Source organism: Pleurodeles waltl, chromosome 5, assembly GCF_031143425.1.
Source record: "Pleurodeles waltl isolate 20211129_DDA chromosome 5, aPleWal1.hap1.20221129, whole genome shotgun sequence".
Taxonomy (NCBI): Eukaryota; Metazoa; Chordata; class Amphibia; order Caudata; family Salamandridae; genus Pleurodeles; species Pleurodeles waltl.
In genome coordinates, this window is record NC_090444.1 from 599,400,968 (window position 1) to 599,422,920 (window position 21,953).

A 21,953-nucleotide genomic window follows, 5' to 3' on the forward strand; every position below is an offset into this window, starting at 1 on the left:
TATACTGCCCATGGCATACCTATCTGTATGGGCAGGTCCATGGAAATCTCTTGCCATTGAGGTCAGCATGTTGTTGGGTAACACTGGCCTGCCTTTTACAGAAACCCATATATCATCATCTCTTTTTACACATCCTGCTATGATCCTACCTTGCTGCTCTGCCTCTGTCAATTCTTCCTGAAATCTCTTAATTTCCTCCCAGGTATCAAAAGGTGACAACAGAAGGTTATAGTTGATCTCACCTCCGGACCTATTTACATACTCCCCATTGAAGGTTTGTGACCCCTATGCACATATCAAATGAGCTAATCAGCATAACGGTTGCCCACTGTTACATGATCATCACTACTACGGTGAGCAGAGCACTGTACAACCATAATTTGTACAGGCAGCTGTAGTGCTTCAAGTAGCCTCATGACATGCTCCCCGTTATAAAATCGGGGAACCAGATGATGTCATAAATTCTCTTTGTGACTATAGCTTCTGAAATCATAAATGGCACTGAAGCTGTACTGACTGTCTGTAAATATAGTCCCTCTCAGCTGGTCAGAGACACAACAAGCTCCAGTAAGAGCTATCAATTAAGCCACTTGTGCAGAGAACACCCCTCGCAGCCACTAGAATTTGACTTCTCCTAAGACAGTACAGACTGCGTAGGCAGCTTTCATGTTTCCCTCACTGCCTCTCAGACTAGCCTCAACCACAAACAACATGTGATCAGACTCTACCAGTGGCTCATCCCATATATCTGTTCTCAGATTAGTGCATAGTTCAGAGACAGCGTGAAAATCATGCTAAACCTCTCCATCATATTTTCATTCTCCAGAAGAGGCATGAGTAAAGCAGGATTCAAAGTAGTACAACGTCTAAGGGTGACATTGCCTGCCAAAAGTATAATCTGCTCATACTGCATCAAGCAACTGTTGGTAAGGTGCCTTGTACGAGTATGTGTCAACAATAATTCAACTTAATGTGGTACAAGAACAGTTGAAGGATGTCCTAAGACAATACGTTCACATCTTTCTATGCCGAAACCAACTGCTGCCACAGCTTTAAGACATCTGGGCAGTCATGCTGGTGTAGGGTAAAGAGTAACACAAAAGTAAGCCACAGGCCGTCTCACATTTCTGTGCGTCTGTGTAAGCACTGAGAGACCGCAGCCCTCTCTCACTGCAGAAAATAGTAAAAGCTTTTTGTAATCAGGCATGCCAGGGCATGACGGAGACTTTCTCTCAGCTCTAGAAAGGCAACCAAGCAGTTTTTATTGGATCAAACACATCCTTGTGTGTCAGCCTCTGAAACTTGGCCACTAGGCAAAAGCTGGATATCCACTGGCGACAGTAGCCCACCATTCCCAAAAACATCATGGCTTCTTTCTGGGTGGTTGCGGACTAATTTGAAGAATAAACGAGATTCTTTCTTGTGACACCTTCTTTGCACCTTTCTCAATGTGGTGTCTGAGATACAGAGCTTCTTTCTGACAATGCTGCAACTTACTTGGGGACACCTTATGTCCATTCTCACCCAAGTAGTGGTGTCTCTTTTGCAAGCTTCCTGCACATTAGACACCACCAATAGATCGTCAATGTACTGAATTGGGACATAATTACAGGTCATTATAAGACTGAAGACTCTTTTTGAGAATACCAAAACACATTTCTGGAACTGAAAAGAAAAGTGGTACTGGCTGTCCTCATGCAAGGGGACAGAAAAAAATGCCTGTCACAAATCAAAAACAGTGAACCACTCAGCCTCACATGAAATTTGAAACAAAATCACAGCTGGATATAGTAACATGGGACAACAGGGAACAACAATAGCATTAACCCTTCTCAGGTCCTCCATTATGCAGCACTTACCACTAGGCTTCTGCAAGCCCTTAATAGGTAAATTGCATAGACCCCCCAATATTTCCTTCAAAATGCATCCATCAGGGGAGTAAATCCAGCAATTGTTGCTGGGGTCAGATTATACTGTGGGGTTCTTGGATACTCAACATTGGGCTTTACCCTCATGTGAATTGGCTCAACTCACTTTATGAGAAAAATCTATTTTCCTGAGAAGTCCCAGACCTCAGGTTTCACTGTGTCCTTAAGTTTCGGTGGCAAGTCTTCAGATGTTATTACAGGGTACAACTCAACTTCTGGCCCTTTACTTATCAATTTAAAACTTACATCCTCATCAGGAGCTTGAAACTCAGTCAGTCAAAAATCTTTATTTGGACCTTTTATAAATATCCATAAAAGAGAATACATACACAGTTGCTCAATAAGTTAAAACAGTAGGTACATCAATAAATATCAGTAAAAACATATGTACACAATTGATTAAAAATTAAAAAGCAGTAAATACATCATCAGGGGATTACAGGCCATTAAAACAATTGAAAGAATTGTAAATCTGATAAAATAGTCACTAAATCAAATGCTTTTTAAATATATCTTAATAAATTGTACAAATTAATAGTCAAAGTGCTAAGGGTTTAACAATTAGGTCCAAGTCATTTCCTCTCTTTTATCGCTGCAGCAATAAAATGATAAATAACCATGCAGACCGTATCGGACTGTAGTAACAGCAGGTAGAAAATAGCTTCCTTACACATCTATATACTTAATGACCTAAGAGCTGGGATTTAAAAAACCTTTCTCTGCTCTTTGTACAACGTACAAAATAAAAACACGTGCATTTGTGATTGCTCTGAACGCATATTGCACGGACACGGTATTTAGGGCCAGATGTAGCAAAATCCGATTTTGCGACTTGCAAATTGCGAGTCTGAGTGACTCGCAATTCGCAAATTCGGATGCAGAATGGTGTCTCAGACACCTTCTGCGACTCGCTATGGGGTCGCAAAGACCCACCTCATCAATATTCATGAGGTGGGTCGCATTTTGCGACCCCATAGCGAGTCCCTGCACTCACAGGGATGGTGGCCTGCTGTAGTCAGCAGATCTCCATGTCTGTGACTGCTTTTTAAATAAAGCAGTTTTTTTTCTTCATTTTGCAGCCCGTTTTCCTTAAAGGAAAACGAGTTGAAAAATTAAAAAAATACCGAAACCATTTGATTTTGTTTTTTTCAGAGTAGGCAGTGGTCCATAGGACCACTGCCTGCTCTGGAAAAATATTTTTTTCGACATTCACAAAGGGGAAGGGGTCCCCTGGTGACCCCTTCCCTTTTGCGAATGAGTTACCACCAGTGTGACACTGGTGGTAACTGCGAGTTGCTTTGCGTCCACATTCGCGGTCACAAAGCAACTCTGAATTGTGATGCGAGTCACAAATAGGAAGGGGTGTTCCCTTCCTATTTGCGAGTCGCATTCCCAAATTGCGAGTTGGTACCGACTCGCAATTTGGGAATGAGCATCGCGTGAGGCCGTTTGCATGGCGCAAACTGCGTTTTTTTCGCAGTTTGCGCCATGCAAACGGCTTGCTACATCTGGCCCTAAATCCCTATTGTAATACACCTTAGGGGTATAAGCCACTAAAAAAAAGATTCAACCTCAGATGAAACCTTGTCAGATAAAATCTATGGTGCCGTGTGACAGTTAAAAGGTAGGGTTCAATTTTAAATATGGTACGCAGGGGGAGATAAGCTGCCACCATACCTTTTCTCAGGTCGTGCCTCTCGCTGTCAGCAACCATTTTCCCATGATTTTTTTTTTTTTTTTTATAAACCAATTTTTATTGCTTTTAAAGAAGAACTGCAAAACAGTGGGCAGAGGAATTACAGTAAGATTCACTTTCAAAGCATTACTAGTCATTGACAGTAAGGCGTTCCAGGAGGCAAACGTCAGTTCAATTAATAACAACACACTAATAATCATAATTCCTCCATGGCCTATGACAGTGAACCCAGCCATTGCCCCCAAACCTTCTCATGTTTTCGAGGGTGACCCCTTGACTCATACACCAGTTTTTCTTGGCTTGTGCACCAATCAACTCCCCTTCCACACTTTTGAAATGACGGACCTGTTGTGGAGTTCCAAGCAGTAGCAATGTCTCTCTTCGCTACTAGCAGGGCTGTGCCTGCAAGGGTATGTTTCGCTCGCGCTCCTCCCATTTCCTCAATCACACCCAGCAAAACTAGTTCTGCGGACATCTGCAACTTTTGCCCCAGCACCTCACTCAGTTCATGGATTACTTTGCCCCAATACACCTGCAGCACTGGACAAGACCAAACCATATGGAAAAAATCCACTGGCTCCCATGCATATCATGGACACTGAGCATTAGAACGTAGTCCCGCCCATTGTAGCCTGATCGTTGTTAAGTATGCTCTGTGTAAATAGTAGAATTGCACTGCGCGAAGCAAACACTCTGGGAGCCATCAAAGCCTCCATCCATTCTGCTTCATCCAAGGCCCCCCACCCATGATTCCCATTTGGCTCTAGTTGAATCCAAATCTCCCAGGGCATTGTTGACTAACTTTTTATATACCTGGGAAATGCCTTTCCCCTCCTAGGTTCCCCATGAGTAACTTGGCCTCGAGAGGGCTGAACTCCGGCAAGGGGCCTGCAACTGGCAAGTGCTCCGCCAGGGCATGGCGAAGCTGGAGGTATCTAAAAAACTGCGTTTGCGCTAGTTGAAAATCAGCCTGCAGCTCTCTAAATGATTTCAATGTGTCTCCCTTCCACACATCCCCAACCATTGAAATGCCCAGCAAGTCCCATTCCACAAACCCCTCCAGGGCAGCCGTCGCACTCAACCATTTCCCCCTCCATAACGGGGTCTAACGGGTGACAACTGCATTCCATCTGGTATGTCGCAGTGCAGCACGCCACGCCAGGAAAACCACCTTTGTGATCGCTTCCATGTCCTGAGGGAGGGTTGTGCCATACAGTACATTGAGAATACGCGGGAAGCCTATAATCTCCAACTCTACCTGATAGGCCGGGTCTGCCCACCCCTGGCGAACCAATCATGAATCACCAGTAACTGGGTTGCCAGATAATATAGATAAGGATCAGAGACACCCAGACCCCCGTCATATATTGGTCTCCGGCAGTGTTGTGCTGCCACTCAATGTCTGGCCCCTTTCCAAAGAAACAGCGTAGTGGCACTCTCTAGAGCTCTAAACCAGCAGTGCAGGATCTGGAGGGGGAAATTCTGAAATACATAAAGAAGCCTTGGCAAGACCATCATCTTGTACAGGGCCACACGACCCATCACATTTAACGGTAAAGCCTGCCACCTCTGCAAATCCATCTTAATAGGCGTCAAGAGCGGGGATAGATTCTTGGCCCAAGTCAACTCAGGCAGAAGGGTCACCCAGAAACCTAGATATTTCAAGCTGAGTCTGAGTAAGGGTATCATGTCCTGCCAATCGAAACAATCATGAGAACTAGCCAGGGGGACCAACACCGACTTGGCCGGGTTCATTTTAAGTCCTGACACTTGCTCATAACATCGTAAAAGTTGAAGACATTGTGGCCCTGATATACTGGTTTCTTCCATATACAGCAGGACACTGTCAGCATATAGGGCTATTCTGTCTTCCTGGGAGGCCCCATCTCCAGCCGCGATGTATCGGGTCAGTCTTAACCATCGGAGCTAGCGGTTCAATAACCAAGGTAAACAGAAGGGGGGGCTGGGACATCCCTGACGCGTACCCGACAAATATAAATAAACTAGGACAGGGCCCTGTTGACCTGCACACGTGCTGAAGGGTTAGTATACAATGCTCGAACCAGGCGGCAAAACCTCGGTCCAAAACCTGCCCGCCGGAGCACCAAGAAGAGAAACCCCCAGTCCACTGAATCAAAGCCCTTTTCAAGATCTATAAATAGAAGAACAAGGTCTCGGGGTATGAGCCGGCGTTCGGTCAAAGCCACATGCAGTCGACAGATGCAATGTCGAGTGCTACGTGTTGCCATAAACCCACACTTGTCGGGGTGTATCAACTGCGGTAGAACCCTCTGAAGACGGACCGTGAGAATCGTGGCGTAGATTTTAATCTCATTATTAATCAATGATATTGACCTATAATCTGCACATTGTAGCGATGGGGGATGGGTTTTAGGAAGCACCACAATGGTGGCGACATCCAGGTCTCCCGTGAACAAACCTTTTTGCTCCACCTCCGCATACAGTGCCAGGTGTGGCACCAGATCATCCCGAACACTTTATAATACTCCAAGGGTAAACCATCAGGACCAGGAGTTTTCCCCATTCCCAATGCAGATATAGCTGCCCTGATTTCTTCAGCATTAATAGGTTCCTCCAGGATCTGTACCTCCACCGCTGGCAATCGCGGAAGGGGAACCTCCTCCAGCAGCTGGCAGGCCCAGCCCAGCTCGGTCAACGTTGATGCCCGATACAATGTCTGATAGTACCTGGCAAATGCGTCAGCTATTTCTAGGTGACCTGCGACACAGGCCCTCTCCCCATCATAGATTTCAGGGACGATCCTAGAGGATAGATGGTGAGACACCAGCCAATAAAGCAACTTTCCAGACTTGTCTCCCCAGCCATATACCTTTGCAGTAGTAGCCCTCCACAGGTGCTTTGCGGCCTCTAAAGATTGATCACATTTTTCATCACGGACTAATAGGAGCTGCCATGCTATCCCTTCACTGGGTCTCGTTTCATGTTCATTTTCTAAAAACAGCGCCCGTTCCTCCAACCGCTCGATATTTTGAGCTCACAAACGCTCCTGATTTCGGACCAGGCCCCTGGCCGCACCTCGCAGTACTGCCTTACTTGCCGCCAACAAAGTTCCCGGAGCAGTCACAGACCCCTCATTCAACGCGAAGTACTCACGTTGTGTCTGTCGTAACTGCTCAATGTATGCCCGTCCTGTAGATACCACACGTTAAGTCACCATATAGGACGAGTCAAAGACTGATCAGGGCCTACGGTAAACCTGAGGGGGGCGTGGTCAGAAATTCCGCTAGCTAGGATTTCAGTATGTGAGAGGTATGTGCAATCCATGCTTGGCAATAGGACAAGGTCAATTCTGGCTTGTGAGCCATGTGCCTCCGATGTATGGGTGAACTGCCACTGTCTTGGATGCCACACCCGCCAAACACTACACAGCCCCGCAGCAGAAAGCCACCCCGTTATTCCCGCTGCCATTATAAACCTATAAGTTGAGGGCGGACCGGACACATCCCTGGCAGGGTCCGGGCTGCGTTAAAGTCCCCTCCCATCATAGTAAGTCCTGGGGGCAGGTCTAGGAGTAGTTTGGTTAGATCATTGAGGGTCCCTTGCACCATCCCAGGAGGAGCATAGACACTGACCAAATTAACCGTGACACCCTCTAACTTCCCAGTGATGGCCACGTAGCGTCCCTGTCGGTCCTTCCATACCTGGATTTTTGTTATGGGAAACGAACAGTGTAGCAATATTGCCACCCCCGCGGCCCGCGCCCGAACCCCGCATGATACACTCTATCAAACCCTCTGCGAACCAAGCCGGGGCAATGATCACCCAAAAGGTGTGTCTCCTGCAGAAGGAGCACATCAGGGCGGTATCGGTGTATAAAGGTAAACACTGCAGTGTGTTGAATTTTGTCTAAAAGACCATTAACTTTCCATGAGATAACTTGTGTCGGACAGGAATAGTTGTTTCTAAAGTGTCTCATAACAGTTATCCGAGTGTGCTGTTTCTTCGCCTGGGGTCCCTGCCTTATTTCGCCCCCTTCGCAGTGGAATGAGTGCCTCTACTTTGTCAATTGGGTCACTGAATCTCCTGTCTTGTGCACTTGATAACCAAGACAAACATACCACCATAGTAAGTAACAGTAACAAATGCCTTAAAACAAGGCCCAAACTTCCCAGCCCCCAACACCCGCCCCACCCCATACTTCCCCCCAGAAGCATCTATTGCCCCTATAAATCACCTCACTCTTAAACTTTGTGAGGTATACCATTAACTGAATGAGCAGTGGTGGACCCCTCCGTATCTTCGGATTATGAAAGAAGACACAGTAAATGGTAATTAGTCATGAGTAGTGTTGTTCCTCATCTGGTCAATTTGCACCCTCCCAGGTTTATCCATCTGCTTACAGGGTTACAGCGCCGGACTGCGAGACAGGTTTGAGTCATCTGGGGATCCTGATCATGCTTGTGATGTTACCAACAGTTCCGAATTACCCTCTACTTCCCCAAGGCCCATCTGCGGTCCTTGTTTCAGCGGTTCCATGTGTGGGGTTTCCGCGGGGGAGTTTGAGCGAAAGCCTTGGTGTGACTTGAGCCGTCTGGAGCTCGTGCGGCGGTGCTGATCAGGCGACCGCTTGCGCTGGTGGCTCAGCTGTGTTCATTCTCATTGCAGTCTCTGCCTTTCGCTGTGTGAATCAAGAGGGACTTCCTCCGTTAGCCAAGTCCATGCCGCGGCCGGCTGATCAAAGAAGTGAGTTTTGTTTCCATGGATTACATGGAGTTTTGCTGAGCTTCTGCTTTACTTCAGTAAATGAGCGGCGTGACTGCTGCACGTCCCTTGTGTAATCCGGTAAAAGGAGGACCTTCAACCCATTGTAAAAGAGGTCTCCTTTAGAGTGAGCTTCCTGTAGCACAGCGTTTCTGTCTTTGAAGTTGAAGAGGCAGAGTATCACCGGCCTAGGCGGTGAGCCCGGCAGGAGCTTCGACTGGAAAGCCCTGTGGGCTCGCTCAATCGCGAACCATGGTGTGAGCCGGTCTGCTGGCATCCAGGAGCGGAACCACTCCTCCAAAAAGGTGACCAGAGATGATGCCGCAGTAGTCTCTGGAAGACCTACCATACGAAGGTTGTTGCGCCTGGACCTATTCTCGGCATCCTCGGCTCTCCAGTAGAGCTCTGAGGTGTGAGATTTCAGCGCGGCGACCTGTGCCTTGAGACCAGTCACATCGTCTTCCACTGTAGATATCCTCGATTCCGCTTCCGCAATTCGAGCTGTGGTGTTGCGGAGGTCTTGCCGGACCAGGGATACATCCACCCTAACTTCCCCAATCTAAGACTTCACAGCTGCTTGGGATGTTTGGATAGCTTGGAGAATCGTTGCCAGGTCACCGGACATCCCCAGCATATCTCCTCCTCCACCAGTGGCATGGTCCTCCACCCAAGTCCCACTTGTGCCTGTGGTAAATTGATCTATGCGCGCTTGCGCTGCCGCCTGCCGCATCGGTTTTTCATTGCCCATAATGGTTGTCCAGCTGTAGCACAGTGTATGATTCTGCGTTCAACGAAGTCTAGCTAGGTTGCCACACCCAAGACCAGGGCCCCCAACACAGATTGGCAGAATAGTTTCCAGGGACCAGGAAATTATGGTCGCCCATGGGTCATGTCCCCCATCATCTGCTGCCTGCCATGCACAAAAATAGTTCACTTATTCCATTAGTGATCTCCACCTCGCCTCCCCAATGTCGCTGAACCCCAAAGTCCTGATCCCAAGGCCCCTCAGATCAACCCCCCACTGGGTTGCGATCCGGCAGAGGGGAAAGAGAAGGGGGGGAAAGGAAAAAAAAAAATCTTCACCGGGTAGGGGGGATGAAGGGCCGCCTTCACAAGCTGTTCCCCGCTCCTCCAAGCCTGCCGCCACACCGCTCTCTTCGCGACCATCCAGGGGGGGCCCCCCTATTCACCACCTTGCCCCAGCCCCCTCCGCGGACCCGGGTCCTCGGGTCCTTCTCCACCGAGGCTCCGGGTGCCCGGGAGCCTCGCTTCTTCTCCCGGCCGATCCTCGCTGCAGGTGGGCCTCCCAGCAGCCCGCCCACAACCGACACTGAGCTATTTGGTTGTGGCATGGCGAGTCAGTGAGTCCGGGGCTCCGCATTGCCCTGGGGCTCCTTCCACGGCCCGCACCTCAGCGTTCACTTGCCGCTCGCCATCTTGGGTGCAGGCGGCCTCGAGAGATCAGCGACCCACAGCCGGGCCGAAAGGACGGATCGTTTTTGGTGCTCGTCTCTAGGAGAGCAGCAGGGCCCCCTTACCAGGAAGGTGCCGCCGATGAGGGCGGATTTCAGTCTCTTCTGGAAGGCAGATGACGGAGGGGTCCAGAGCACTATGAAAGTGCGACCACCATCTTGACGCCTTGGCCACACCCCTCAGAATTTATTTTTTACTACTATGATATCCTACTTAGCTATAGCTCTGGGGTTGAGAAACAGGTCTAGTCTGTTGAGGCTGCCCAGAGAACCTTTAATATACAGAACCGATGTACATCTTTGTACTCCATCCAGTCTAATGCAATCCATAAGCAGTGACTCAGCAAGGGCTCCTTCCGGCCTAGTTCAAACAGACATCCAGAGAGCTAGGGGAGCTAGCTTGATCAGGTCCTCCATAAAAGGAAGATCCAATTCTGCATGTAGAATTATAGCAGGAACACTTTGAGGGAGTGAAAGTAGACTTCTCAAAAATGTGTTTTCCCTTAGTTGCAGGAAGGTGCACCCATATAACCCCATACCCCAGCACCATATCTGGCAATTGATGTAGGCCTTGCCTTATAGATAGTGGAAATGGGCTTTTGTGGTGCACAACCCAGTTTGACATCAATTTTCCATAAAGCTGCCACTGCCTGGTTATATTGTGTATTCTTGATTTCTCTAAGATGAGTCCAGTTAGACACATTATCAAAAGGGAGCCCCAAATATGTGAAAGTATTCACACTGTTCAAGCTGATTCCTTTGATATAAAACGGAAGAGCTCTACTTCTTGGGCGACCACAAATCATAGTATAAGATTTTGCTTTATTAGTAGACAAGTCCAATGCCGTCATGAACTCTACAAATCTTTTTAGCAATTTATGGAGGCCCCTCCTGGTTCTAGCCATCAGATTACAATCATCGGCATAATTAAAACTGGTTGTGGTCTGTCAGTAACCTTAGGAGGATCTGTCTTTTCATCAATCAAAGCTTCCTCCAGACCATTTATATTAAACGTAAACAGAAAGGGTGCTAGGACACATCCCTGTCTGACCCCTTTCCCAACCTTGAAGTAGCTAGTGCATTCCCGCTCTTGCTCATATCAGACCTCAGCTTCCACATTACTGTGAAGTTGGGCCAACAGAGATACTATCTTTGGATTTGCTCCTCTATTAATCAACACTGCCAAAAATGTACTTCTGGCCATGTTGTCAAATGCTGCAGTTAGATCCATAAATGCCAAATAAAGACACCCTTGCTTTGCCCCCACATACCGTTCTCTAATCAAGTGAAGGTTCAAACATTGATCAACTGTCCCCACCGCCTTCCTAAAGCCATACTGCAGTTCTCAAATGATGTTATTATCAAGAGCCCATGCTTCCAGGTGGACCAAAAGAATTCTCCCAAACATCTTTGCGGTGGTATTGATCAGGGAAATTGGGAGACAACAAGCAGGGTTATTCCATTCTCCCTTTTCAAAAATTGGAACGATGATAGCACTGGAAGGTCAGAGGTTGTCTTAGCTCTAAAAACATTAACCATGATTGGTGCCCAAAGATCAACATTGTACTTAAAGAGGTCAGCTGGAACACATCTGGCCTTGGGGCCTTATTGGGCAATGAGCCATTAATTACCAGTATCACCTCATTCAGGTGTATATCCAGCTCCTCATTGCCGGGTTTAACAGAGCCTTTAATAGCAGTGCTTTCAAACTCTTCCAAACAGTATTCATACATCTTCGTAAAATGAGTGATCCAACTCTGCTCTGGGATGCAGCCCTCAACACCGTTGTTTATGTCAGAGCTAAAATAAAAGGAGTGTTAACAACTTTCCAAAATTGAGCCCCATCGTTAGTTGCTGAAGCAGCTACTAGTTTCTCCCATGCCTCTTCTCTGGTCGTCTTCTTCTTCCTTGCTGAGACTCCCTTCTTGTACTGGGCCCTACATCGTGTAACTTCTATTTGATCTCTCGGAATGGTTTTTAACGCCTGTTTAAGATTGGAATGAGCATGTGCAGTTGTTTTATAAAACCACTTTACAGGTTTGATTTTAACCGATTGAATTGTAAGGGTTAAATGAGCCCTGATAGTCATGCAGATATCTGTGAAAGCTCCCAGGACCTGCGCTGGGGATAGCTCAGTATTTAAGCAGGCTTCAAAGTTGGTCAGGTTTTTACCCACTACATCATTCAAGTGAGCTTCTTTGTCCACTTTTTGCCATTTACATTGCACACCTTTTTTCCTGTGGTATTCAATAGGGCCTCCCATTTCTTGCAAGCTTCTCTTCTTAGATCCATATTGAATTGATATGACTAATGGCTTATGATCACTGAGGCCACTCGGAATGACCTGAAAAAATGCCCAGTTTATACAGCCAGGACCTTGACATCATAATGTGATCAATAACGGACCTGCACCCCTCCCAGTGAAGGTAATGTCAGGAAGAATATACTTTGATAAGATACCACTTGTCAATACTAGGTCATGAATCCTCATGAGTTTATTTAACTTGGCCCCACAGGGATTATGAGTAAAATGAGGATAATTACAATCACCTTCATAAAATATTCCACAGATGTTATCATCCCCTACGGAGCAAAGGGAAATCGTTAAAATTGCACCCCACACAATTATATAATCCTTATCCATACAATGTACCATTTCCTCAATTGCCTTCTCTAGGGCTTGTAAAATCTCAGCATTAGATCTTGAAGAATTACTATGATAAAAGTTAACCAGGAGCATTATTGGATTACCCTTCACCAATAGCAACACTAATTGATAGTATGGAGGGTCAGTTCTACATTCAATCACTTTGGCGCCTGAGGTGATGTTAATCAGAGTCATCAGTCCCCCACTGCTACGTCCAACAGGGATTCGCGTTGCCAGGGTTGTAACTGACTGAAACCCGTTGATATAAATAGCTGTATTGGCCCACGTTTCCTGAAGGCAAACCCCTGCTTATTTTCTATCAGAGCAAGCCAATCATTGTTGAGGTGTTTCTCCCCAATACCGGCCACATTCCAGAATAGCATCTGCCAATCCTGTGTGGAGGACCCATCATCCCCCCCAAGCTGCACAGTGGAATTTGGCTCCTGTATGTCGGATCTCCCACACTCTAATTTGTCAGGGAGTGGGATAATCTTTTCCTTCCTGGATTTATTGCCCCCTACACCATCACTTACAACACCATTGTATGGGAAATTACTTTTATGCCCTCTATATCGACAGTCACAATTTGTGGCAGGGTAGCCAAATCAGTCGGAGTCAAGAGCCCGCCACTCTCCCTTTGTCAATCTACTTCATCTAGGCGGGTACCCAGAGGACTGAATCGGTTCTGGGTAGGGACAAGAAATATAGGGGGTCATTCCAACCCTGGCGGTCGGTGATAAAGCGGCGGCCAACCCGCCAACAGGCAGGCGGTCCAAAAAATTTAATTCTGACCCTGGCGGGAACCGCCAACACAGGCCGCCACTTTAACACTCCGACCGCCACAGCGGGACAGACAAACAGCGCGGCGGTCACCGCCAACAGGCAGGTGGCAGACAATGTACCGCCCACCCTATCACAACTCACCAATCCGCCAACTTTTCCGGGGCGGGAGCCCCGCCGATAAAAACACGGCGGAAACAGACTACGAACGGGAAAACGCTCACCTCTATACACTCCACGAGGACGGAGGACAGCATGGAACCTGAATTAAACATCCTACCAGCTCTTGTCTACCTGCTCATCTACCACGAGTACAAACTCCGGCGCAGAAGACAACGGTGAGTACTGCACCTACAACACAGGGGAGGGGGGAGGACGAAAGGTTACGGGCACACACATACGCCCCCCCCAACTATCAACATACCAATGCAGAGCAACAACTGAGTGACACCCCCCAATCCCCCCTGAAAAATGCAAAGACACAATAAAATGTTAATTTAAATTTATGTATAAATTAGGTTCATTGAAGTCATGGAAAATTATCGTCATGAAATATCAAAGCAAAAATCATGAACAGTGCGAAAGCTATGTACATAGTCAATAAGTCCTGCTCAGTGTGTCAATTATCCACAGTCCCTGGGCCAATGTCTACCAAACACATGGGCAAAGCCCACACAGGAGACCTGAGTCCGTTGGAGAGAACACTGCTGGGGCATCATATGACAAAACTACAGGCACATCAGGGGGAAGGGAAAGGGGGGCACCTCAGCCACAGGAGTCCACGACGGAAGAACCACGAAGGGGCCACCATGCCCACTGTGCCATCCTGGGGAGTGCAAAGCCACAGTCCATCAGGTGGATTACAGACTCCACTGGTCATGGAGGAGGCAGGGTGCCCAGAGTGCAGCGTGAACACTAGTTCGACACAGAACCGGCGCTGTCAGTGGGCCAGCGGAGCGATGCTTGAGACGGCGGGGCCCAGTGGAGCGGTGCTTGAGACGGCGGGGCCCAGCGGAGCGGTGCTTGACAGGAAGGGCCCAGCGGAGCGGTGCTTGAGACGGCGGTGCCCAGCGGAGTGGTGCTTGAGACAGCGGGGCCCAGCGGAGAGGTGCTTGAGACGGCAGGGCCCAGCGGTGCTTGACAGGAAGGGCCCAGCGGAGCGGTGCTTGAGACGGCGGGGCCCAGCGGAGCGGTGCTTGAGACGGCGGGGCCCAGCGGAGCGGTGCTTGAGATGAAGGGCCCAGCGGAGCGGTGCTTGAGACGGCGGGGCCCAGCGGAGCAGTGCTTGACAGGAAGAGCCCAGCGGAGCGGTGCTTGAGACGGCGGGGCCCAGCAGAGCGGTGCTTGACAGGAAGGGCCCAGCGGAGCGGTGTTTGACAGGAAGGGCCCAGCGGAGCGGTGCTTGAGACGGCGGGGCCCAGCGGAGCGGTGCTTGACAGGAAGGGCCCAGCGGAGCGTTGCTTGAGATGGCGGGGCCCAGCGGAGCGGTGCTTGACAGGTAGGGCCCAGCGGAGCGGTGCTTGAGACGGCGGGGCCCAGCGGACCGGTGCTTGACAGGAAGGGCCCAGCGAAGCGGTGCTTGACAGGAAGGGCCCAGCGGAGCGGTGCTTGAGACGGCGGGCCCAGCGGAGCGGTGCATGAGATGAAGGGCCCAGCGGAGCGGTGCTTGAGACGGCGGGGCCCAGCGGAGCGGTGCTTGACAGGAAGGGCCCTGTTCAGCGGTGCTTGAGACGGCGGGGCCCTGTTCAGCGGTGCCTGACAGGAAGGGCCCTGTTCAGCGGTGCCTGTCTTCACGGCGGGCCCTGTTCAGCGGTGCCTTTCTTCTCGGCGGGGCCCTGTACGGCGGGGCCCTGTTCAGCGGTGCCTGTCTTCACGGCGGGGCCCTGTTCAGCGGTGCCTGTCTTCTCGGCAGGGCCCTGTTCAGCGGTGCCTTTTTTCTCGGCGGGGCCCTGTTCAGCGGTGCCTGTCTTCACGGAGGGGCCCTGTTCAGCAGTGCCTTTCTTCTCGGCGGGCCCTGTTCAGCGGTGCCTGTCTTCACGGCGGGGCCCTGTTCAGTGGTGCCTGTCTTCACGGCGGGGCCCTGTTCAGCGGTGCCTGTCTTCTCGGTGGGGCCCTGTTCAGCGGTGCCTGTCTTCACGGCGGGGCCCTGTTCAGCGGTGCCTTTCTTCTCGGCGGGGCCCTGTTCAGCGGTGCCTGTCTTCACGGCGGGGCCCTGTTCAGCGGTGCCTGTCTTCACGGCGGGGCCCTGTTCAGCGGTGCCTTTCTTGTCTATCAAGGGAGCCTGACCTGGCCAGGACTCCCTGCTTAGTCGCCCTCCGACCGTGCAGTTGCTGGACCCTCCTGTGACGGAGTCCTGGGCCCGTGGGTGTCCTCCGTCACACCCGGAATGGGGCTTGTGGGGCCCTCCTGGTCCGCGCCCCTGCTGGCTGACTTCTCCGCCCTGCTGCCCTTGCCCTCCTTCGATGAGGCTCTCTGGCCCTTGCCTGCCCTTGATGTTGTGGCAGGTGACGGGCCACGACTTTGCTCCTTGGGGGCAGCCGTGTCAGCCTTCTCACGGCGGGCCTTGGTTTTACGGGTTCTCTTTCCAGGGGGGGGCTGGCGGTTCCCTTGCTGCTGGCCAATGTATCTGTGCTGGGAAAGGGTGGACTCCAAAACCCGTGCACAATGGTCAGACTTGATGCAGGGCTGGTGGTGGCTGAGGTGCTCTTCGGACTCTTACCAGATGGAGGGGGTGGGTCAGGTGGTGCAAAGAGGTCAAGTTTGGAGAGGAAAAGTTTTTTAGGAGCTATGGGAAAGGTAGGTGCATTGGGTATGGGAGTGGAGGGAGAGGATGTGGTTGTAGGAGAGTCAGGTGTGCTGTCTATGGGTGCAGGTGCTTGTGACGTAGGCTGTCGTGTGGTGGTTGGCTGTTGTGTGGGTGGCTGCCTGCGTTTGTGTGTTTTGGAAGAGGGGGTGACAGACACAGTGGGAGTGGACACAGGGGACGTGTAAATGGCAGTGGGGGTGGTGACTGCACGTGTGCGGACTGTACTGGAGGGTGTGGTGGTGATGGAAGTACTGGCTGATGGTGGTGTGCATGCAGGTGTGAGTGGAGACGTCACAGGGAGGGGGAGGGAGACGAGGAGGAGGGGGACACAGAGGTGGTAGTGACTGTTGGCATGTCTGCATCTGGATGTTGCTTGGGTGAATGCTTGTGGGATCTGTGGTGCTTATGTCTGGATGAGCTGCCCTTGGGTTTTGAGGTGTGTGCAGGCTGGTCTGATGGTGTGGATGGGATAGGCTGAGGAACAGGAGACTGGGAGACCGTGGAGGCAGTTAGAAGAGGGAGGTTGGAAACAGGGACAATGGCTGCCGTCAGTGCTGAGGCCAGAGCATTGAACGATCGTTGATGGGCAGCCTGACCCGAATGAATGCCCTCCAGGTATGCATTGCTCCGATGCACCTCCCTCTCTACCCCCTGGATGGCATTCAAAAGGGTAGACTGCCCAACAATGATGGTCTGTAGGAGGTCAATGACCTCCTCACTGAGGGCAGCAGGGGTAACTGGGGCAGGGCCTGAGGTGCCTGGGGCGAAGGAGATGCCCGCCTTCTTGGGCGAGCGGGCACGGAGTGAAGGCTGAGGGGCTGCTGGGAGGGCGGAGCTGGTGCACTGGGTGGCGGCTGTACCCGTTGAGGCGGGGGGCACGGATGTTGCCGCCACCGCTAGGGAGCTCCCTTCCGAGGACGTGTCAGTGTCGCTGGTGTCACCACGGGTCCCCGTTGTGGAGCTCCCCTCGCCCTCCGTATCACTGGTGACCTCGGTGTCTGTAGCATGGCCCACCGGGGCCTTGTGAGTTGCAGCTCCCTCGTGCTCCGATGCCAATTCTCCTCCGCCTGATGATGCTAATGCACACATGCACAAGAAGATAAAGAAAAAGGGTGGGGGGAGAAATAAAGACAGGTTGAGTGCATGCATTGTCAACACCGTTGTCGGAGAGGACAGACACAGGAGCCTCCAGCACTACGCCGCGCAATCGGGGTACACTACTCAGTACTTGTGACTAGGCCTACAGGTCTATGGACAACAAATGCACACATGGGTGATGCTGGACCATGGATTGCTGTACTTGGCACCCTACAGAGGTGGGGGGCGGGGGCACAGGGCCATGCCTAAAGGAGGGGACTACACTACAGAAAGCGCCCTGGCCTAATGTCATCCACAGTCCTCCTCCCCCACCCAGGCACATCCACTGCGCGTAAAGATAGCAGAATGTGCTGGTACTCACCCCCTTGTGTCTGCTGTGATGTCCTCACGCGCCCATCCAAATCAGGGTAGGCCACCGCCAGGATCCGGGACATCAGGGGGGTCAAGGTATGACTGGCACCCCTCCTACGTTGGGAGGCCATCCCCAGCAGTGACTCAGCGGACTTCCTGGTCCTGCAGCGGATGTCCTCCCACCTCTTTCGGCAGTGGGTGCCCCTTCTGTTGTGGACCCCCAGGTCCCGGACTTCCTTGGCGATGGCACGCCAAATGTCGACTTTCTGATGGGCGCTGACCTATTTGACATGTACAGGGTGGGAAAGGAAATTTCAAATTTTTCTGCATGTTAGATGTGATTGCCCCCCCTCCCCAACCCTGCCATGTGGCACATGCTCTCATCTGTCATGCCTTGCACTCCTCATTCGCTCCCCACCCCACCATCTTACATCCACCATACACAACCCAGGCATAGCCCATTCAACGTGCACCCAGTGTACTTACCTGTTGGTCTGGAGGACCGTAGAGTATCGCATACTGGGGCAGGACCCCATCCACAAGTTTCTCCAACTCTTCTGAAGTGAAGGCAGGGGCCCTTTCCCCAGTCGCAGCAGCCATTGTCTCTTCCAGACCGAGGTCACAGCAGCACTTGCAGTATAGGTCCTCTCCTGTGGATGATCAGGTCTCGAGTGATTAAGCAGATAGAAAATGGCGGTCACGCCCGCGGCGGTGCGTACCGCGACCGCCGGCGCACATCGTCATTGGCTCCTGAGACCCATAGGGTTCAATGTTAACCAATGCTGCTTTGCGCCGCGGTCTTCGACCGCCTACTGCCACGGTGTGCCACGCCAGCGCAGTGACCTCACATCCCACTGTCACACTTCACAGGTCAGGCAGCCGCCATTTCAAGGCCCCACATGGCATGATTTCTACTGCGTCACACAGGCCTTGCATTGCCACTCATACAAGCCGTTCCATGCATAGCGATTCGTGTACTGTGCAAGCTGTGTGAACTAACCTGTGGGTTGCTTGACTCTGTGCTCCATGTTGTCCTTCCTAGGCACCGTCCGCTGGGACTTGCGAGGAGAAGGATGAATCCTCCCGTGTACCGACCGCTGGTGGACCTGTCGACAATGGAAGAACGACATATTATACTTCGATACCGACTTGACCGAGCCACTATACATGAACTGTGTGCCCAGCTGGAGCCAGACCTGATGTCCCCCATCCGCCAACCCACAGGGATTCCCCCCCTGGTGCAGGTTCTGTCAGTACTCCATTTTTTGGCAAGTGGGTCTTTTCAGACAACAGTGGCCATGTCATCAGGGATGTCTCAGCCTATGTTTTCTAAGGTTTTGTCCAGAGTGTTGTCTGCCCTGATGAAATACATGCGGAGATACATTGTTTTCCCTGAGGAGGGTGATTTGGCCACTGTGAAGGGTGATTTCTATGCCCTTGGACATATCCCCAACATCATTGGTGCCATTGATGGGACCCATGTGGCTTTAGTACCCCCAAAAGACAATGAGCAGGTGTACAGAAATAGAAAAATTACCATTCGATGAATGTCCAGGTGGTCTGTTTGGCTGACCAGTACATCTCCCATCTAAATGCCAAGTTCCCTGGGTCAGTGCATGACGCGTATGTCATGCGAAATAGCAGCATCCCTTATGTGATGGAACAGCTACAGAGACACCGTGTGTGGTTAATAGGTGACTCTGGTTACCCCAACCTGCCTTGGCTATTGACCCCAGTGAGGAATCCCCGGACCAGGGCAGAGGAACGGTACAATGAGGCACATGGGCGAACTAGGAGGATTATAGAACGGACCTTCGGGGTCCTGAAGGCCAGGTTTAGGTGCCTGCATATGACAGGTGGATCCCTAATGTACTCACCAAAGAAGGTGTGTCATATCATCGTGGCCTGCTGTATGCTTCACAATCTTGCATTGCGACGCCAGGTGCCTTTCCTGCAGGAGGATGGTCCAGGTGGTGGTGTTGTAGCAGCTGTGAAGCCTGTGGAGAGTGAAGAGGAGGAAGACGACGGGGACGACACGGACAACAGGGACACAGTTATACAACAGTATTTTCAGTAGCACACAGGTAAGAATCACCCACGCCATTTTACATTTACTTCTGGCCTCCTGCATCTCTACTTTCTGTGTTTCCCCCCAGTTCCTTTTAACTGATTTTTGACTTTCCCTTCCCTTTTCAGAGCTGTATTACCCACAGCGTGACTTCTGCTTTGTTTGCCCATGGACTAATGCTTATTGACATTGGTATGTTGTCATCACAATGTAACTGAACATTATTGCACCGTTATGTGTAATACATTTTTAAAGAATACAAGCAGACTCCTGAAATTTGAAGTGCAATTGGTGATTTATTTGAAGTGCTGCATATAGGTCCATGAGAGTAAAACGGTGATGGGTGGGGGTGGAGTAATGTCCATGGCAGAGTCCAGTTCTCAGTAGCACAGGTGCATTGTCCATATGCCTGTGAAAGGATGGAGCAGGGGCAGTTCAAGGTTGGACAGGGTGACAATGTGGGACAGTGGGATAACATCAGGGGGTATCTTATGCTGGCGGGGGTCTTGCCATCCTACTCTGTCTTCTTGTGTGATCTCAGGTTCCGCTTGCGGGGTGGTTGATCTTCAGCAGGAGATGGGGTTCTGGTGGCCTGTCGTTGTGTGGGGGCCTCCTGTCCACTAGCGCTGGCGGAGGTGGTAGGCTGTTCATCGTCCGGGCTAGTGACAGGGGCCCTTTGGGGTGCCACATGGTCCCGCAATGTGGTGACTATCTGGTTGAGGGCCAGGACGATGGTCCCCATTGCGGTACCGATGTTCCTGAGTTCGTCTCTGAACCCCATGTACCATTCCTCCTGCTGTGCCTGGATCTCCTGGAACCTGGCCAGTACCGTTGCCATCGTCTCCTGGGAGTGGTGGTATGCTCCCATGATGGTGGTGAGGGCCTCTTGGAGAGTGGGTTCCCTGGGCCGGTCAACCCCCTCTCGCACAGCAGCCCTCCCAGTTCCCCTGTTTCCCCGGGCCTCTGTCCCCTGGACGGTGTGCCCACTACCACTGCCCCCAGGTCCCTGTTGTTGTTGGGGTGGTGGGTCAGCCTGGGTGCCCTGTAGTGGCGGACACACCGCTGATTGACGCGTCCTGGAGACAGAAGCATGGGCCCGCTGTTTGGGAGCTGTGCTGGTATTCCCAGAGGGGGTTGGGTCTGCTGTGGCCTGTGTCTGTGTGTGGGGAACCGACTGTCCAGAGGTCCCCGATGGTCCGGGCTGGTCATCAGGTTCTAGGTTGACAGAGCTGCTGTCATCACTGGGGGCCTGTTCTGGGGGCAGGATGGACAAATCTGGACCCTCCTGGCTGGTGTGTTGGCGTTCGGGCCCTGCAGGGGTAAAAGAGTATGGTTATTGCTTCTGTGTGTGCCATGGCGTGCGATTTGTGGGTGCCCTTGTCCCCCAGTGCTGGCATTCCCTTGTGGGAGGAGTTGTGAGGGTGGTTTGTGGGGGGGATGGGTATGTGCAGTGGTCATGCTTAGGTGATGGGTGTCCATGGTTTGTGTTGGCATTCAGGGATTGGTGTTGTGTTGGGTGGGTTGTGCTGGTGAGACATTGGCAGGGAGGATGTGTGCTGGGGGGTTGGGGGTGAGGGTGGGGGTGTGGGTTGGCATGCTGGTGGTTGGGGGGGTGAAGTAGTTGGGATTAGACTTACCAGAGTCCATTCCTCCGCCTACTACAGCGAGGCCCTCAGGATGCAGGATGTTCAAGACCTCTTGCTCCCATGCTGTGAATTCGGGTGGAGTGGGTGGGGGTCCGCCGCCAGTCTTCTGCACAGCGATGTTGTGTCTTGACACCATCGACCGCACCTTCCCCCGTAGGTCGTTCCAGCGCTTTCGGATGTCTTCCCGGTTTCTGGGATGCTGTCCCACAGCATTGACCCTGTCGACGATCCTTTGCCATAGCTCCGCCTTCCTGGCTATTGTGGTGTGCTGCACCTGTGTGCCGAATAGCTGGGGCTCTACCCTAATTATTTCCTCCACCATGACCCTGAGTTCTTGGTCCGAGAACCTGGAGTGTCTTTGGGGTGCCATGGGGTGGTGTGGGGTGGTGTTTGTGGTGATGAGTGCGGTGTGTGGTGTTTTGTGCGTGGATGTAGAGTGGGTGATGATGTTGTGTTCCTCTGTGTGTTGGGGTTTTCGATAGCTGTGCTCTCTCTCTCTCTCTCTCGCCTTCTCTCCGAATTTCTAGTAGTGGGGGTTTGTGGGTGATGTGGGTGTGTGTTTTATAGTTGATTGGATGTGTGGGAGTGGTGTTTGTATGTGTATCAGGTGTGTGTATTTCTAATTGTCCAATGTGGCAGTGTTTTGGAGCTGGGTGTGTATTTTGACCGCAGCGGTGTGTACCGCCAATGGAATACCGCGGTTAAATGACCGCCGCGT